At 38.5% G+C, this 20150-nt stretch overlaps 1 protein-coding gene and 1 pseudogene across 5 annotated transcripts in view; one reads left to right on the top strand and one right to left on the bottom strand.

Annotated features, from left to right (window-relative positions):
- The window catches only part of ROBO1 (roundabout guidance receptor 1), a 1159067-nt gene that overhangs the window by 404572 nt on the left and 734345 nt on the right, over window positions 1-20150 (top strand). The gene's annotated exons all lie outside the window — the stretch shown is intronic.
- Window positions 18674-19722, bottom strand: LOC116879616 (annotated as a pseudogene).

The following is a 20150-nucleotide window of genomic DNA, read 5'->3' as shown; positions in this document are numbered from 1 at the left end:
TTGCCATCTGTATTCTGGGTCAGAAATAAGGCAAAATGAAAGAATAAAGTGCAGAAAGGGACCCGGTCAAAGGACACACAGCTTACATAGAGGAGAAAAAAAAAAATTACATTTTAACAATGAAATACTGTACTTGAATTATGAAGCAAATTGAAGCAGGCATCATTAGCTTTGCTTTTTGCTAGTTACAAATATTGAAGTTTTTTGTTTGTTTTAATAAAGGTAAAGGAATTGGGATCTCCTTAAGAAAAACCCTAAACCTTAGTATTAAACTTAACTTCAGCCTCTGTTTTAGTCTGTTCATGCTGGTATGACAAAATACCACAGACTGGGCAGTTTGAACAACAGACACTTATGTCCTCACGGTCAGGAGACTGCAAAGTTCATGATCATGGTGCTGGCAAATTCCATTTCTGGGGATAGCTCACTTCCTGGTTTGCAGATGACCACTTTCTTCTCTGTGAAGGATCAGAAGGCAGAGAGAGAGCTCTCTGCTGTTTGTTTGTTTGTTTCTTTCTTTCTTTCAAGATTTTATGTATTTATTTGAGAGAGAGAGAGAGTGCACACATGGGAGGGAGGGGCAGATGGGAAGGGAGAAGCAGATTCTCCTGGAGCAGGGAGCCCTGATGCGGGACTCAGATCTCAGGCCCCTGGGATCTATAACCCTGGGATCAAGTCCAAGGCAGACGCTTAACCAACAGAGCCACCCAGGCACCCCTTCTATCTCTTTTTCTGTAAGGGTATCAGTCCTATTGGATCAGGGCCTGACCTATATGATCTCATTTAAACTTACTTACTTCCTCAGAAGTCCTGTCTCCAAATACAGCCCCTGGGGGGTTGTGGTTCAGCATAGGACTCTGGAGGGGACACAAACCGTCCGTTCTTAACGGCCTCAACATAGATTGTTTTGTTCCCTATACCTTCTCAATCCTCAGTGTTTATGTATTATCCTTTATACTGCATATTCCTTCAAAAACCAATGTATTTTGTTTATATTTGTGCTTTTGTATTTTGGTGTTCAGCGCCTTCATATGAATTTAAACTTCCCTAAATCGGATTTATATTTTTTTATGAATTAGCATGGCTTTTTCTTATCTGCTTCATTTTCTCTTGTACATTGTTTTCTATCTTCTATATAAATGGGATATATCTATATAGTACCTCAATTTCTTTTACATAGCTCTAGAATCTCTAAAGGATACACTGGTTTGTAGTCATTTGAAACTTGAAATTCTAATTTCATGGAAATAGATCTTCAAATATGTTTCCAGAAGATGTATCTTGTAGGTTAAATATTTATTGTCACTGAATGTAAATCATGACATTCTGTTTGAAGAAATAGAGGAGTGAGAAGAAATTAATAGAATACATTGGCAAGGCTTGGATATCAATACCAGGCTTGACACTTTATGGATGTGTGGTCATTGTGCAGGTCATTGAGCCCGCCCGCTGAGTTTCTGTGTCCATTTCACGAAAATATGGATGTTTTATAATAGTTGTCCCATCCATCCATAGGGATGTTCCAAGGATAAAAGGAAACAATCGATATGAAAAATACCATACAAAAGTTGGTTTATATTCAGGGAAGCAGTTAAGCATAGGAAGAGTTTTCATATGTTTTATCTTTTGTTCAAAAGAAATTTAAACAAGAAAAGTGTAGAATATGAACTTGTATGCCTTCAAAAAATTAAGTATAGCAGGATTCTCTCCCAATTCTATTAGGTCTTAAAAACTTCCATATATATATGGATATATATGAGATACACACACACACACACACACACACACACACATATACACACACACCACATAAGTATTTTTAAAAGATTTTATTTTTTTGACAGAGAGACATAGAAAGAGAGGGAACACAAAGTGAGTAAGAGGGATTAACAGGAGCCCAACGTGGGGCTTGATCCCAGGACCCTGGGATCATGACCTGAGCCAAAGGCAGATGCTTAACGACTGAGCCCACCCAGGTGCCCCTCCTCTTATTTTTAATTTATATTTCACCTAACTTTTAAATTTAACAACTATGTGCAAAATGTTTAGAACTGAAAATTGGATCAATTATTTTTAGTAAAGAGTTCAGTTTTACTTGAACAAATTTAAGGAATATAAGTGACATACTTTTTCATATTACAGTGTCCTTTCTACAATGGCATAATATTAGGAAGACACCAGAAATCTGCACATTCATTTAAGATCCTCCCTACCCTGTTAAAAAGCTCTAAAATTTTCAAGAAGAAACCATGCAAATGGCTGCATATTCAACACAATCTAATTGTACAGTGAAAGATTTTTCTGAGAAGTTTGCTCACTGACCTACAGATGGCAGAACAATGTAGCAAATGGAAAATAGGTGTGTTCTCATTGTACTTGCAAAATCAAAGCAAAGGATTGTATCTAAACTACCTTTGTGAGAATTGTATGAGGTCAGAGAAGAGAGAGTCAGGAAAGGGGAAAAGCCACTACCAGTTACTTTTCTTCTTTTTTGTGGATTTTGGTAGGCAAAACCCAGGGATCTTCTTTGTATTGAAATGTATTGAGAATAACACTTAGACTGGAAGCTTGGTATTCAGTAAGTGCTCTGAGCTGACTTTTCCGAAAATGTGTAAGGGAAGTTGCTTGTGTAAGTGGGCCAAAGGGATTTCACACATGGAACTTATTTGGGTTTTCCCATATTGTAGTCTTTCTACATGGGGAATTTAGATTTCTATGTGACCAAGGATTTGCAGATTTTCTACAGCTTGCTGTATTTTCAAGCAGGGAGAAGAAAAAGACAGTATCTTCCTAAATGGAGTTTTGTGGATCTCTTATGTCTTTACGTTAACTAGTGCAATTGGCTTAAGACACGTTAATTTTGGTGATGTGTGCATAAGAAAAGATTTTCTAATTTGCTTCCCACTATTCAGATGGCCTTACAGATTGTGTAAACTCAATTCCATGTATGTTATGGTATGAATTCACAAGGTATTGGGAGGTATTAGTTCCAAAAAAAGTATGTTCTTGCAAAGTTTTGTGTAAAATTAAACATGGATTAGTTAAATCAGATAAAAAAGCACAGAGGGTCTGGTATTACTTAAGGCATTATTACTCTGAGTTCTCTGGGGGGAAAAAAAAAACCTCTTTTATGGTATAAAATATTTACCAACATTTTTATCTGTTTGGGGGCTGTCTAAGTGACTAAAGTATGACTCGCCCCTATTTAGTAATTTCTTTCTGCGTGAGACCGAAGCAAAAACAGTGGACGGGGATTTCAACGGCGAAAATCAGAACAGGTAGTTGAAACCACAGACTGCAATCCGAGTCGGATGTGGGGGAGGAGTGAGGACAGCAGACTGAGACAAGCTGGAGAGGGTGCCTGAGGGAGAAAGGAAAGTGGATGTTTGCAGCAACAGAACACGTTCCTGTGGTTAGCGAGGGTAAGCCGGGCTCTCAGGCATAAGAGCCTCACACCTGGCAAAATTTTAGGAGGTTGGTTTGTGGGAGCTCTGAGCCCTCACAAAGCACCATCACCAACCCCTGAGCCCACTGAGTTTGGGTTTCCGCCAATTGCAAACACAGTCTACTCTCTTTCAATGCGCAGATGGTAGTCATAGCATCTATCACTTGCATCATAATGTGCAGGTATTTTTAGAAAGTGATTTTCCATAAAGTCACGCTTGTGATCCTGGCAAAGAGGCTCTGGGACTTCAGTGTTGAATGAGTTTATCAGGTCCCTTTCCAAACCACACTTGACTCTCTGGTTGTGGAAAGAGGCAAAGGAGGGGCAGAGACAAGCGCGGCAAAGAAAGCGTGTATCATTCATTCATCATTTCCTCATCAGGTGCCTGGCAGCGTGTCGGCACCAAGCAAACATCATCCCTGTCCACTTGCATGAAATGCATAGCCTCATACACCAGAGCAATATGAAGCTAATAAACCCATGGTCCTCGATTACGAATTGTAAGAAGAGTGGTTGAGTGTCGATCAGGGAAGGCTTCTGAAGAAGGCATATTTAACCTAAGACTTAAATAGTAATGTGTACTGAATCTACCATAGGAGGTGCTCTTATTACCCGCAGTCATTGTCCATGATCATCATCCATATGTTAGAGAGGAAGACGCAAAGTTGCTGAGAGGTGGCACGAATGTCCCCGCGCATGGTGCAGTAAGCCACGCTCTGAACCAGGTATCCCGGCTTCCAAGTGCTGGCTTAACCGCCCACTGCTGCCTGCAGGCTCCCGAGGAACACGCAGCGCTCTGACCAGTCTCCAAAGCAGAGAAATCTGGAGATCAGCTTCCTCCTATCAGTCTCCCATAGGTCGGGTTCACCCCCACGCTGTACAAAGTACCAGCGTCGGTATCCCTGTGGGTGATACTATTGGTTATAAGATCAGGGACGGTGAGGGCGCACGTTGTCTGAAAATACGCTCCCCAGAAGGAAAAACCCGCTGCAGGTGGCCCCTGAGCCAGAAGTCACCTGAAAGCTGGAAATTCTCTTATCCCACTTATTCTGGGCCAGCCTTTATCTCCTTGTGATAGAGACCAAGGACAGTAAGTGGAGAGGGGGTAAAAAAAAAAAAAAAAAAAAAAAAAATTACTATAGATGACACTTCCTGTGTCTAAGATTTTTTAATTGTGTTCAGTTATTTAGTATAATTATACCTAATCACATAATTTCTGTAAATTGGTGAAGTGACATAATTTAAGTGTTTAACAAGAAATGTAGATTAAATAATTATAACATATAGCTGCAATTTATGGATAATGATGGGCAAATTTTAAACTTTGTAAAATAGTGTAATTTGAACCTTCATGAAAATATCTCACCATTTCGGTTTCCTATTTCTGACCAAGTGCAACAGCTTTGAAAGCTACATAATGTAAACTTAAGGGCTTCGTTCTTTCTAGGACATCCTTAGTATAGAGAATTCTTAAGAGACTACTGTGATTTTAGCCTCTTCCTGGAAATCTAATATGAAATAAAGTGCCTCGGAAGGAATTCAGGACTCCAGCTGTTTCTTGAGTAAAATGACCATTCCAATGTCAGAAAACTCTGCGGAAATAAATGGTGACTTTGACCCTGGAGCTCTCATTCGTGTGTGAATTGTTAAGTCATACAACACACATTTATTGGGGGCTGTTATGAGTCATGCGTTGTGCCAGCTGAGTGCAGGACATCCTATAGAGAACGGAGTCTAAGGGAGCCAAGAAAAGAAAGAGGATGAGCAAATAGGACATGCCCCGCATTATCTTATCAAGAGAGCAGCGAAGATCAGGGTCTTTCAACAGGAAGCTGATGTTGGTGACTTTTATGAGGCTTTGCAGTAGTGTGGTGAATGTCAAAGCAAGGAGTCACTTGCGAGGCAAGTTAGAGGTGAGATGGAGAGACCCATCATTTTCAGAAGTTTCATAGTGAAGTAGAAGAGTGACCTCAGATAATAATTGAAAAGAGGTACGGAGCTTAAGGAGGACTGCTGTCCTCCCACACCCCCAATGGGACTGGTTTATTCGAATCCAGTTGGGAGGTACAGGGATGGCAAGATTTTATCAAAAGCATTCATGCCAGATTTTTATCTCATCCATTATTTTCATTTTTTCATCAATCCAATCCCGTGAGAGATTTGCTACTATTATTCCCATTGTACAGGTGAAGAAACTGAGGTTGAAGAAGTTAAATATCTTACCCTGGACTGCTAGCTAGTAAGCAAGACTATAAGACTTACTTACTGCACCAGGTCTGTCTGACTCAGAGTCCACATGAGTAGCTTTTCTATAGGTAGAATTAAACATAAAAGGATGAGAGCTGATCATCAAAAGCTCCAGGCCCCCAGAAGTCTGGAGTAGATGAAATCCAATGGAGAAGTGGAGAGAGAAGACTCAGTCACCCAAAGCAAAGCAGTGCCATTTTAATAGAAGGGAGAGTTCAAAGTAGAAGTTTAGATACAAGTTGATAGATTCAGTGGAGGAAGTCGGTGGTACTTTTATGGGATGGTTTCTATTTCTTCCTAAGTCAAAGTCCCTCCGAATGATAGAGCAGAGAGATAAAGGAGCCAAGATTTCAGACTGAGTGGAAAATGGTACATAGACTCAACCATTGGGAAGAAAAGAGCGAGCTACTACAGAATTGTGTTTGCCTGTTCTTCAAGACCAAGTACAGGTTATTCGCAATAAGTATAGTACAGATGTGCAGGTTGAGAGTTGCATGGGTTCACAATTGTGGCTTCGCCAAGCCAGTGACAAAGGAGATTCATGGCACTCAGAGAGCAAGAATACTGGTAGAGTGCGGCTATGGTCATAGGTGAACCTTAGACTTTAATCCTGAGAGGAAAGGAAGTGAAGCAAGGAGAGAGCCAATAAAGAAGATGGAAGTAGAAGATTCTAAGGACTAGGATTTCTTATTCAGTCCATATTTAGATCTGTTTGGGAAGTGAGTGAGAGAACTGAAACATTGGAGACTATAGTTAACAGTGAAGACTGACTGAAGTTACTATTTCAGAACTCAGCCAGGATGGAAATAGCCCCCACTTATTAGGAGAGAAGATAGCCCCTACAGGGTACTATTTCTAAGAATATTTACTCTCATGGCATCAGAATGACATCAGTCTCACAGTGTATCCTCAGCCAATTCCTTAGAAGAGGAGTATACATGCAGGAGATATCGTGCTTATTAAATATGTTAAAACTGAAGTTAAGTTTTCTGCCATACGCTTAACATGAGTAGCTGTAAAAAAATGTTTTGTTTTGGGGGGCGCCTGGGTGACTCAGTTGGTGAAGTGTCTGTGCTTGGCTCAGGTCACAATCCCTGGGTCTTTGGGTCCAGTCCCAAGTGGGGCTCCTTGCTCAGTGGGGAACCTGCTTCTCCCTCTGCCTGTCGTTCCCCCCTGCTTGTGCACGTGTGCTCTCGCTCTCTCTCTTTCTCCCCCACTTCTCTCATTCTCTGACAAATAAATAAATAAAACCTTTAAAAAAATGTTTTATGTGAGTTTTCAATGTCAATAAGTTCTTGATAATGAAAGTATTTTATGTAAAATGACAAAAGTATAGTTAAGAGCCAAAATTATACAAAAACTGAATTGATTAATCCCTACAAATTGTGACCATGTAATTTAAGTTATGACAGAGGACATAAGAATTATGTTTTCGAGAATTTAATAGTTTACCATATTTAAAGTGAACATAAACTCTATTTTTTAACTTTCATTTTATTCTAATCCTTCAGAATTCGAACCATGGTCCATATGGTGAAAATTGCTTCTTGGCAGATGATCACTCAAATGATAATTTTTATTTTTATTGTGAACTTGATATTGGGGCTTTCAACTTATAAGTCAGAAGGAAGAAGGGAATATGCAGGGAAATACGTCTGCATGTGCTTATACATGAGTAGATGCGCGCGCGTGGGCATGAGCAGCAACGCGTGTGTATGCCGTGTACGTGTGTGCACGTGTCTATTTGTAGGCATGAATTAATTATACACATTTTACTTAGATGATCTTCCAGGTAAAATTTGTTGACTGACCATAGCCATGTAATTCTCATTTGTGCCTGAATCATGATGTGTAATCTGAAGACTCTCCATATAGAAGTAGCTTCAAGAAGATTATAAAGTCACTGGTGTCAGCAATGAGGAAATATACAATTATTTTAACTTAAAATGACAACATTACCACAGCTCCCCACATTTCTTTCTTTCTTCACATGCCATGGTCACATTGAATACAAGGTAAGAAAGGAAGAAAGGGTCGAACCAAAGAGAGAGTGTTTTTTGAAAAGGAAAGAAATTGCAGCCCCTTCTGTGTTTCAGAGACAGACAAGGAAAGTCATCACAGTTAAGATTAGGGCAAGAGAAGCGGCCTGAGAGGTCTTATTCATGGCTCTGTGTTCCACATAACCATATTGTTTCCTCTGAGTGGCTGAGAAAAAGAAAGGCTCTCCCTTTTCTGATAGCTCATTTGGAACATATAAAAGCCTTCCTCATCAGGTTGAGAAAATTACATCACTGATAAGTCAACCTTCTGTACCCTTTGGATCCTAGTCTCTAGATAGAAAATGTGGCATTTTTAGACATTAAGACTATTTTGGATTCCTTTGAATTCCTCCAAGAGCAATTGGCTCTGATGCAATGGGTTTTTTCCCTTATCTCCTGGGCTATGAAGAGCTCTTTCATCATCATGGCATTTGAGTTAGCTGAGTCCCTGGAATAGGTCAGAAAAAGCTCCTATGGAGATTTTCATATTATAGCATTGTTAGCTAAATTAATCCTTTGCCTAGATTTTCTTCACTGAGAGAAATTTTGTAAAGTTAATTGGAGTCTCAGGGAGAGAACTAACAAAAGGCAGAACTTCAGTGGGGTCAAACAGGCATATTACCTCAAAACCAAAAAGATGAATTAGAAGGGAGGGTACTTGGCTTTTAACACAATTAAAGCCTGAAAGGAAACTTAATTTCATCTAGTCCATTCTTTTTTTTCCTCATGGTAAGAGAGTTCATGAACATTTCTAGAGGGATACATTTTTATCGATTACTCAGAAACTACAGTGAGAGAAATTATATAGCTTTTCATGAAGTCTCATGGTTTCAAGTATTTTGCTCGGTGACTTCTCTTCTCCAGCTTAAATATCATATTTAAAATTCTATCAAATTCTTGTCTGGCCTCTCCCACACAAAAAAGCAAATTGTCGTTTTTATTGTGAATTATTAACCATCCTATTTATGATAACCTTAAGCACACTCTTGACACTGAAAGCATACTTTATTCTACTGTTTTTAAAAACTGATAACCCTTTCTCCATAAAAGGTCTTATTTATCCATTAAAGTTACCTTCTTATACATTTCATATATTGATTGTATCTTAAGTACACATGACTCCTCATTTCTTTTTTTTTTTAAGGATTTTATTTATTTATTTGACAGAGAGAGAGAGATCACAAGTAGGCAGAGAAGCAGGCAGAGAGAGAGCGGGAAGTAGTCTCCCCACTGAACAGAGAGCCTGATGCGGGGCTCGATGCCAGGAACCTGAGATCATGACCTGAGCCGAAGGCAGAGGCTTAACCCTCTGAGCCACCCAGGCACCCCATAACTCCTCATTTCTTACTAAATCGTTAAATATTAAACTTTTGGTGCAATTATTGAATGTCTGTCTCATTATCATACATTGAACTAAATCTCTTGAAGTAAATTTACATTTTAAAATTCATACATATATATGTGTGTGTATGGTATACAGACATATACACATGATGTCGTGTGTGTGTGTGTGTGCGTGTATGATACAGATTTGTATCATTGGCGCCCTCAACACTACTGAACTTGATCAGAAAGGATAATCTGTTAACGGGGGAAAAATGTAATCTGTGCACTGGTTTTGCCACTAGATGGCACTGACCTGCCTTTGGAAGCTGCTAAGGATCTCTGCCTAATTGAGAACAATTATTTTTTTAATCAAGAGCTATAACACCCTTCTTAATCGATAAGCTTTTAAGTTTGCAATGAGTTTTAGTATTCGCAAATATCTCATATTGCTTAGAGCAAACATAAACAGTTAAGGGATCAAACAACAAGTGAGTACTGGTCTTTTCTATGCTATTTTTTTTAATCCCTCCAACTTTTTCGTATACGCAGAAAAAGCAGAGTTCAACATAGAATTTAAACATTTTCAGCCTTGACAGTCTTCATTAGTATTTTCTAAAAAGTTACCCATTCCTTTCTCCTGGTTTAAAGTAACTATTGATCCAAAGTTAAATTTTTAAGTTATTTAATAGACCCTAGTTACGCAAGTGTGACTATCAACTTCTGTTTAGAGAAGGTATTTGCTTGTTTTTTCTCCCTGGACTACCTCTAACAAATCTCATATGATTGTTTGCTTCCATTCTGTTTGCCTGAATTATTGGTTCAATTGGGATTATTTTTTAGGAAGATAATTTTTATGTAACACGAGGATGCATAACAAGAAAATGCTGTTATTTTATCCCCTTCGAATTAAGATTCACTGTAAAGTATATCAAAATAAGTATTAGAAATATTTGTCTCCATTCAACCTTAATTTGCCCTCATGTGGAGTAATGAAGGGTGGCAAATACGATATAGCAAATTAGCTTAGGGTATGACATGTCCATTAGATATCACAATGTTTCAGACTAAAGAGAGAATCTACATCAAGGTTCTAAACCCTGGAAGGGTGCATCAAAATTACCTGTGGAGCTTCTTAAAAGGATAGAAACACAATCTCCTCCGCAGAACTATTTATTGAATCAGAAACTGTTGGTTGGGACCAAGGCCATCTGTAGTGCTGAAAGGCTTTAAAGACTGCTCTGGGATGCACCTAGAGATAAGAACTACTGGTCTTCCGAGGGGAGGGGCGTAGGGAGAGGGTGGTGGGGTTACGGACATTGGGGAGGGTATGTGATATGGTGAGTGCTGTGAAGTGTGTAAACCTGGCAATTCACAGACCTGTACCCCTGAGGCTAATAATACATTATCTGTTTATTAAAAAATTTTTTTAATTAAAAAAAAAAAAGACTACTGGTCTTCAAAGAGGAGCTTTGATTCAAGAGCATTATCTTATTTAAATATTCTGCACCATGGTTACACTCTGGGATCTGGAGCCAGCTTGCTCCCAGCATTTCTGCTCAATATCTCTGTGACCTAAATCAAGTTACTTACGGTGCTGTGCTTCAGGTTTCTTGACGATCATAATGATGACAATAAGAGTCTCCATGTCTTATGAGGTCATTCTGAGGAATGATAGACCTAATCCACATAAAATGATGACAACTTAGTCCTCAATAGGGGAAAGCTATTATTATTATTATTATTATTATCATCACTATCATCATCATAATTAGCACTGTTGCAGACATATAGCTGCTCTATCTGTTGATAAGCTATAAGTTTGTATAAATTTACTTTTGTTACATTTAATTTTATTTTATTTATTTCTGCTCTATTTCTATTTGTACTTTAGGTGAGAATCACATGGATTAAGGTTTAAAAAAACAAAGTTAGGGAAGATGAAGTAACAATTTTAAAAACACACAAAATATAAATTATTTCACATGCTTCTGGAGTCAATAGAAAATTAGCCACAGAAAATTTGTTTATGGATTGTCAAGAGTCGATTTCATGTCTTTTGCTTTTTTTTCTCCCCCATCGGCCTTTAAGATTTGCTCAGAACTCCCATTTATAAAAGCTTTAAAAAAGTAAATGTATTTCATGTATCAAGGATTTATATTCTCATATGATCATCAAGATATTAGGCCAATATCATGTAATTAAGACAAAACTAAATTCTTCCTAAAAAAAGAATTTAGGAATTAAAACTTACTGAAACCTGAAGGTGGGAATGTTTGGATTCCATCCCAAAGTTTTTCAGAGCACATATATTACAATATCTCATACTATTGCCTTGGGTTTCACTACCATAAATGGAAGCCAAAGAGTATTCTACAATTTACCTGAAATTATCTTTCATTTTTCAGTCTGGTGATTAAAGTTACCCTCTTCCTTCAGGCTCTGCTCAAGTATCACCAACTCTAGAAGTCCTCAGTGGGCCCCCAATCCATTTACTCTGAAGGTCATCACTCCCACCATTTGTAGGTCTCTTAGGGTATCCTACTTTATACTGCTATTTAAGATCATTATATAAAGCTGTCACATCCCAGTGGATTGTACATTTATTAAGAACAAAAGCCAGTATGATATGATTTTTGATAAAAAATTACCATGTTGATAGGAATTTTTTAGGCTAAATGGTGATGGGTATTAAGGAGGGCACTTGGTGTGACGAGCACTGGGTGTTGTATATAAGTGATGAATCACTAAATTCTCCTTCTGAAACCAATATTTTACCATATGTTAACTAACTATAATGTAAATAAAAATTCACACACACACACACACACACACACACACACGGAAGAATATTTTAGGATCTTCTTATAACCCTAGATATGTTTATATTAATAAAACTGACAAATTCTAGATTATTAAAATAACAGAGGCAAGAATAATCATTTTCATCATTTACTTGATAAGTTGGTCAAAAAGTGAGCAAATCTGGCATTTAGAATAAAACAAAATTTGAACCATCAGGATCATGAATATTTGATTGAAACTCTTGAAATAAGGTCAACATTAACCACCAATCTAGTAATAACAAAGACTATTTTGGAAAAAATTTACATGCAGACTGAAAATGAACCAACTTCAGTTTATGTATGTATATGTGTTTGTAGGTATATAATTTTAATGGTTGACTGTATATTTTCTGTGAATGTGAACTGTACATGGGATATGATGTCATATATCAAATATGGTTCCCTCTTTGTTTGGGAGTTTAACCAATTATTGAATTTTTTAAAAGATTTATTTAATTATTCGAGAGAGAGTGATAGCAAGCTGTGGGGAAGGTGTAGAGGGAGAGGGAGAGAGAAAATCTCATGCAGACTCCCAGCTGAGCAAGAAGCCCGACATGGGGCTTGATCTCATAACCCTAAGATCATGACCAGGGCTGAAATCAGGAGCAGTACGCTTGACCAACTGAGCCCGCCAGGCTCCCCTAACCAATTATTGAAATAAGTAGCTTTTTTTAAACTGTGTACAACCAGATATATTTCTTGATGTTTATTTTCCAGAACTTTGCCATTTTTAAAATGCAGAAAGAAAGTAGAGAGGCTTATTTTGACTTTATAAATTATAGGAGCAAAGTATGCTTTTGATATTTATCAGGAGTTAATTGAGTGATTCATTTGCTGTTTCATCATTATATTGTTATAGCACGTTGATGTGTGATTTAGTTTCCATTAAGTGTTGCTAGAAGATTAATCTAGTTTAAGATGCTGACTAGGCAAGCAAAATGTTTGCTCACTGCAAGCATTTTTATAATTAACTTAGCAGCACAGATAAATAAAGAGGTAATCTTATAGTAACACAGAGGACATGATATGACTGGTGTCTGAGGAAATACATTTTAAATAGCAATTCATAGCAATTCATTGATATATAAAAATGGATATTTGTAAGGGGAAGAAAGGGCTCTAGCTTGATGTTTACAATGACATGTCAAAACTTGCAGTATTTTTCAATTTACATGGCTGAAAAAGGTTGAAAGCAATAAAATACATGTTAAATAGTACAATATATTACTGATTTATAATGGCAAAATGTATGAATAGGTATAAAATTATATAATCATTTGTGCCTTTCCACATGCAGGAAGACCACTATTCCATCCTAATAATTATAGATCGGGTTTGAGAAAAGAAGACATTTCACTTAAATTCCTACATTTCTAGAAGTTTGCCTCCTTTTTTGAAGTGGAAACTAGGTCTCAAATAGGCACTTACTGTTAAATGTTTAGTGAGACCTCTATCATGGGAAACTCTGAGTAAAGCACACCCAGACACACCTTGGATTCCAATTTACGTGTTGAAATCTTGAGACAGATTTACAGAAACAAAAATTATTATCTGGAGAATCAGCAAATTAAGGGGAGCTTCCCCAGTCACAAAACACTCCTGGCATCAAATTCTCCTAGGAAAACCAATTATAATCCCATTGTGGTGTCAGTCTTCCGAACCCAGATGCACAGCAGAGAGAGATTGTGGTCGAATAGAATCTTTTCTCTGACCTTTGCTTATTCCTATGGACCCCTGTTGACTAATGCCTACTCCTGAATTATACTTCATTTTCCTGTACCAATTATGATAGTTGGCACTTACACAGTTCTTGGTTTGTGCCAAACACTATTCTTAGTGTTTTGCAGCTACTAGAACATTTAACTTTATGATGTCCACATGGATGGCAGTATTTTCACAATCACATTTTACAGATAGATAAACTGAGGCAAAGAGAATCACCAATATGACGAAGATCACACAGCTGTGTAAGTGGTAAAGCCAGAATTCAAACAAAGGGGGTCTGTTCTAGAGACTGCCCAAAACCAATATTCGAAACCACCAAAACACACCCGCAAGCAGATCCTAATCTTACTTATATTTGTTTTGTGAATGCAAAGAAGAAACCAAAAAAGTGTGTGTGCAAAACGCTACCTCTTCCTTTTAATTTCATGTTTTATTCCTTGTTTGCATTGATCTAGAAATGAAATTTGAGCCCATTTATTCAGCTTCAGAAACTCAGGAACCAGAACTCATATTTTATATGTACAGAAATGCCTTCTGGCTCCACAGATAGAGGAGGTTAGTGCTAGATGTTAGCAATTATGCTTAAATGAGACTCGTTTCAAACAAAGTCAAAATTAAGGAATCTGATTTGGCAAAGTGTCGCGTTTTTAGAAATCTTGTGTTCTCTCCAAACCACCTTGTCCTCGGGGAATTCATTACCTGACAAGCAGGCTTGTGGCAGGTCAAGTTCAAATTGGAATTTTGACTGTGTAAACGCAGCCTCTCGGTAGCTGCAGTTTTCAGTTAGGTAAATACTTTAGATAAACAGCTTCATTATTTTTTCTGTATAACTGAAGATAATTATATAAATTATAACTAAATTCTGTATAAACTATAATCTCCTTGTAATTACCTCAATTAATGTTTTTAATTGACATAATGGTTCACTTTTTAGCTTAATACCTGAGGCATTTCCATTAACTCTCTGCGATGAATGTTAACAATTGCTCCTGGGGTATAAGTCCAACAGACTTGTTTGCCCCTTAAGTAGATACACTTGACTTACAAACTGGTGGATTCTGAAAGGTTATTGTCATCCCTTTATAAGCCCAAAGTAACATCATTTAAGTGTGTACTTTCGCTACCTGTTAGAGACAAGAAAAGAAGACAGATAGTAGAACACACATTTGAAGGTTATTCTATAGGTTAAAGAATTTTCTTAAGCTTTGAAGGCAAAATTCCTCATTTGTTCCATGTAGGGTGCTGATCCTAGACACACTCCTCCAAAAGCAGGTATAAAAGGGAAAATTAATGAATCTAGATGTTTAACAGATTCCCCCACCATATCATGGCTTCCTGATTGCCCAGCTCCTGTGAATACATAAGAAAAGAAATCAGTTCCTTTTGGCCAAAATGGAAAGTACCTAGAAACAAAGAACCCTTTGTATTAATCCAGGGGGAAAAAAAAAAAAAAAAATGGCCTGAAGCCAGAGTGCAAATGGAGGAAGGAGTCTTGAAAAATTCTATTACTCAGAGAAATTCTAGTTTTCTGGTTGGTCTGAGGCAAGTATCCTCAATGCCCTGAAACTCTCTTCCAGTCATTGATTTCCTTTACAGATGGGAAGAGAGACCTGCAGACTAGCACACTGACTAGGAAATGTCAGAATTAGAAAAATAAAGACAAATTCAGATATTGGTGTACACAAGGACATCAATGACAAAGTAGAAACTGTGACATGAGAAATTAAAAAGTTGGGTGATACTGAATCACGAGCTTCTCTAGACATCTATAGTGGAAAATATAGTATTTTCCTTGGGTGAATTCTGTCCTGTCAACCTTCTGTTATCTTATGAGTCTTTTACATTCCTAAGAAGGACTAAACCCCAAGGAGAATACATTTATGGTTGAAAAGCCCATGCTAAAATTAAGCTGAGTAGTAAGAGAGGGATGTTTGCACTTTCATAAAAGCATCTAATGCTTTTTGAAAAGATGTTATGTCTTTGCATGAAGACCTATTCTGTTAATGAATCATGCCCAACAATGGTTTAAATCTGAGATCAAAAGATTAAGTTTGTGAGCCTTTCTTCTGAGATGATAAACAACATCTTCTCCCCATTAAGTAAAAATTTAAGTACTGCAGATGTTGTATGAATAGGAAATGGGTTTTCTGAGTTCTTAGACTGGAAGTATAGAACTGGACCTGTGTAATACTGCTCTGATGGGTAGTATTTGTGGGTAGTGTTTTCAAAAATGAGATACATTTATGAAAAAGGTGACTCCACTCACTCACATGCTTTCCACAGGGATCTATATGCCAGTGACTCCAAAATTCACTGGGGTGTAGTGGTGTCCATTACCTGCTGGAGTAGATGACTCATGAGCTGTGGCAAATGCGTCAAACTAGGCCAGGAAGTAGGAGGAGGAGCAGATGACAAAGGTATAAAGGGTGGTCAGCGGTGCTGAAAGCCCGGCTCTGACTGGAAACCTTGAATTGTTACTATGCCAGTCACCATATTTAAGTGGCAGAAGCCGGCACGCTCAGCTGTAGAATTGCAGAGCAGAGATGGGGGATACAGCCCTGATCTAACGTTGGGATGCTACTTGGCAGCTCCCGTGGAATGACAGAGATGGCGAGTCATCAAGGATACTGGTATGAGAGCTGCCCAGATGGTAGATCAGGCCTTTGGAAGGCAGAGGAGCAGCAGTACAGGGTGCAGAAAAGAACAGGGAAAATAAGAAGTTCTAACTGTTCCCTATCACTCTCCTTGCCATATAAACTGTGAGGAGGGTGCCTGGGTGGCTCAGTAGTTGAATCCTCTGCCTTCGGCTCAGGTCATGGTCTCAGGGTCCTGGGATCAAGTCCCGCATCGGGCTCTCTGCTCAGCAGGGAGCCTGCCTCCTCCTCCTCCCCTCTCTCTCTGCCTGCCTCTCTGCCTACTTGTGATCTGTCTGTCAAATAAATGAAAAAAAAAATCTTAAAAAAAAAAAAAAACTGTGGGGAGAGTCAAGTCTGATTGTAGCTGTGAAAAGCTTAGACATATCCCTGGAAAATGGTAAGTACTCAATCAATTCTACCCAGTAGCGGTGGTGGTTGTAGAAGGAGCCAGAGTAGTAAGTGGAGGTAGACATGGCAACAGTGGTGTTGTGGCGCCTTTCCTAGGCCGGCAATAACTTCTGTTTTCTTCCTTTGGAACCTAACTTCTGGTACATCCCCCACACTGCCACCCTAACCCTCTCCCTAAAACTTTTCTGAGCTACCTATTGACTTCCTGTTGACTGAATAAATCAGAAGTATTGAATCGAGTATAAAAGAACCCTCTGCCTTTACCCTAGCACTTCTATGTCTGCACACCGAATTGAGGGATTAAGCAGGTAAAAGATCATCAGAGAGAACCATATTGTGCTTCTCATCACTTCGTCATAGAGTACGTAATCACATGACTACCCCAAGTGTGGTTTCTCACGTTAGAAATTATTTTGTGTGCCTATGTGCGCTTATGTGTGGTGTGTCTGCTTGCATGTTCTTGTCTGTGAAACTAATTCTCTCAGATTCAACTAGTTAGAATTAATTTTTCTTCCCTTCTATGTCTACTTTCATCACATTATCTACTATAGCGTTTCAATCCTTAACAATTTATCTCATGGACTCAAGAACAGTACTTCATATCTAATATCAACCAGCTCAATATTTGGAGAACAGTGAAGGCTAGAGTCTGAACAAAAAGAAAATAACACATTCCATTAACTAGATTGTCTCAGTGTACTTTTGCTCTGGTCTCACGCTTTTTTTTTTTTCTCGTACTTTTGTTACAGATAGACACTTAGGAAAATAGTTTGTCAGTAAAACAAACTGCCTACTTACGTTATTCAGTGGTACAAGTTGAAAAGTTAATACTGATTCTTAACTCTTCCTACATAGTACAATATATCTGTAGCTTGGCTAATTTAGAAATAGCTTCAGTTCTCTTCAATCTGCGTAATCGTTATGTTCTGTGTGTTTGAATTTAAAACGTGTATAAATGTGAAGTTAATCTGTCAAATTTATAAGCAATGAGCATCCATAAATCTTTTTAGTTGATGAATTACATGGTAAAGGCAAGAGAACAGAAAAGGGAAATATAATTTGTCTAGACATTGTACAGCTTTTTTTTTTCCCTCTATGACGTTCTGGCGTGATTAGAGTATTAAAGGAAAGTAAACCTAACAGTGTAATGGGATACTTCCACTTCTAGTTAGCAGTCCTGCAATTTAAAAGGCAGAAATGCAGCAAAAGGATGATCTAGCAGGAGGATACCCTGTTCAAAATTACCTTTTGAGAGGCCGGGATTTTTGAGAAACACAGTTAACTCAGCAAGAACCGAAGAATGCTTAAATGGAAGCTAGCTTCTTGTTGTTGCAAAGACATATGTCTTGATTTGTAATTACCAGAAGAACGGGTTGCACATACTGTACTTTAAATCATTTTCCCAGCAATGGGAACTAGTACAGACATGTATGCAAAGGGCACACCATACTTTCCTCTTAATTTCCCACAGCTTTTTTTTTTCAGTCAGATCCCTTTAATTAGAAATAATCACTGGATAGTTAGTGAGCTTTTATATAACTTTGTCTTTCATTGGAAAAAAAAAAGTCAAGATGTCATAAAAATAGACCTCATATTCAAACAGCTGAACTGAACAGGAATGAAATTGAATACTTACCAAAAATCGTATATGGAAAGAACTATGAGAAATGTTATCCTAAAATAATTAGGAACTTATAGGAACCAAAACCTTGATTTTGTAAAAGTAAGATCTCTTTTTTAGCTTTCATTTTACCATTATTCAAAATCAAACAAACAAATTAAAAGCAACAACAACCACAAAAAGGATTTTGCTTAATGTCAGGAGCATAGCCAGACATCTATGGGCCACTTAATTACTGTCCATTCTATAGGTGATTTAAATTTGAATGAGATTTTGACATTTAAAAGAATATCAATTTATACAGTTGAAGTTGTTTTTTTTTTTTTTTTCTTTAACAAAAGGGTCTCTGGGGTGACAGGACAGGCAGACCAGCTTCTCAGGGCTCAGGGACATTTGGGCAGATGTGATGAGTCCTCTGGGTCAGTCTGGGCTGCTTCTGGGACAGGTGGCACCAGCTCCAAGATGGAGTAAGCTTCAGGGGCCTCGACCTCCAGAAGTTCTGGAACAGGCTCCTCCTTGGTCAGCATGGGGAGTTCATCACTGCTGCCTGCATTATGCCCCCAGGATCTCTCTCTTGACCCAGCCTCAGGGGAGAACCCTGTGGGACCTCTGCCAGTGGTCCCACTGGTGATAGTAGGGAGGTGCCCCCAGGGCTGGGCTCAGTGAACTTCTGCAGAGAGCCTTCCAAATGGAATCTCTGGTTACTATTCTCATCATTGAGATCCAACAGAATGAGGCCACCTCCTTGGGGCCTGGCACCCCTGCCCCGCCTCTCCAGGCCTCAGGTTCTCTCTGTCCTGCCACCTCACCTTCGTTGCTCCTCCTCCTGGGGGGTCCACCACTGGCACCCATTTGAACATATATGAAGGGAATGTTGCCCACAGTCACCCAGCCCTTCTTCCATCCTCAGACCTTCTCGATGGTGGCCATCAGCTTCTTGATGTCATCCTTGGCCAGGCTCTGGTCTCTGTTCTCAAGTCCAGCTGGCCATGGTGTAGGAGCTGGGGCTGAGGCCAGGCCCGGGGCTGGTCCCCCTCCAGTCCCTCAGACTCAGGCTCTGCACCAGGCCCAGGAGCCACTCTCAGCCTGCTGTCCCTGCAACAGTTGGCTGAGCCCTCCCTTTATAGTTGATCTTTTAAAGTAAACCACTCCACAAAGTTGAGTGATCATTGGTGACTCTCAAAACTACTTCATCTGGTTTAATTTTATTTCTCACAGTTGTCTCTGAGATCACTTGAGACCATGTGATTTGATGTCATTTGACATGTGTGAGGCAATATAAAACTGTAAAGCAAAATTATTTTACTTAACCACGATTTCCGTTTGTCTGGGAGAGGCCTCAAATAGCATTTTTTAAGAGGTTGTTTGAGATGTGATTCACATACCTTACATTTCGCCTAAAAGCCACTTCAGTGGTTTTTAGGATACTCATGTACAACTTCTACTTTGGTCAAGTTAGAACATTTTTATCACTTCAAAAAAATTCCTAGATCCTTTAGCTATTGCACATCTGTTTTCCAATCTCACCAGCCCTACACAATCACCGATCTATTTTCTGTCTCCATAGAATTTCCTATTCTGGGTATTTCATATCAATGCAATATTATAATATATGGATTTTGTGTGTGTGTGCGGTGTGTCTTTCTCTGAGCATAATGGTTTCAAAGTTCATCCATACTGTAGTGTGTATCTGTACTTTATTCCTTTTATTTTTTAAGATTTATTTATTTTAGAGAGAGCGAGTGTGGTGGTTTGTGCTGGTAGGGGAGCAGGTGGTTGGAGCAGTTGTATGGTTTAACTTTTATATTTAGGTCTTTGATTTATTTCTAGTTAATTTATATACAAACTGTGAGAGAATTC

This window comes from Lontra canadensis, unplaced genomic scaffold, assembly GCF_010015895.1.
Source record: "Lontra canadensis isolate GAN:19392208 unplaced genomic scaffold, GSC_riverotter_1.0 scaffold62, whole genome shotgun sequence".
In the NCBI taxonomy this organism is placed as follows: Eukaryota; Metazoa; Chordata; class Mammalia; order Carnivora; family Mustelidae; genus Lontra; species Lontra canadensis.
The sequence above is the reverse complement of the archived record's forward strand: the minus strand, read 5'-3'. Positions and strand labels throughout refer to the sequence as shown.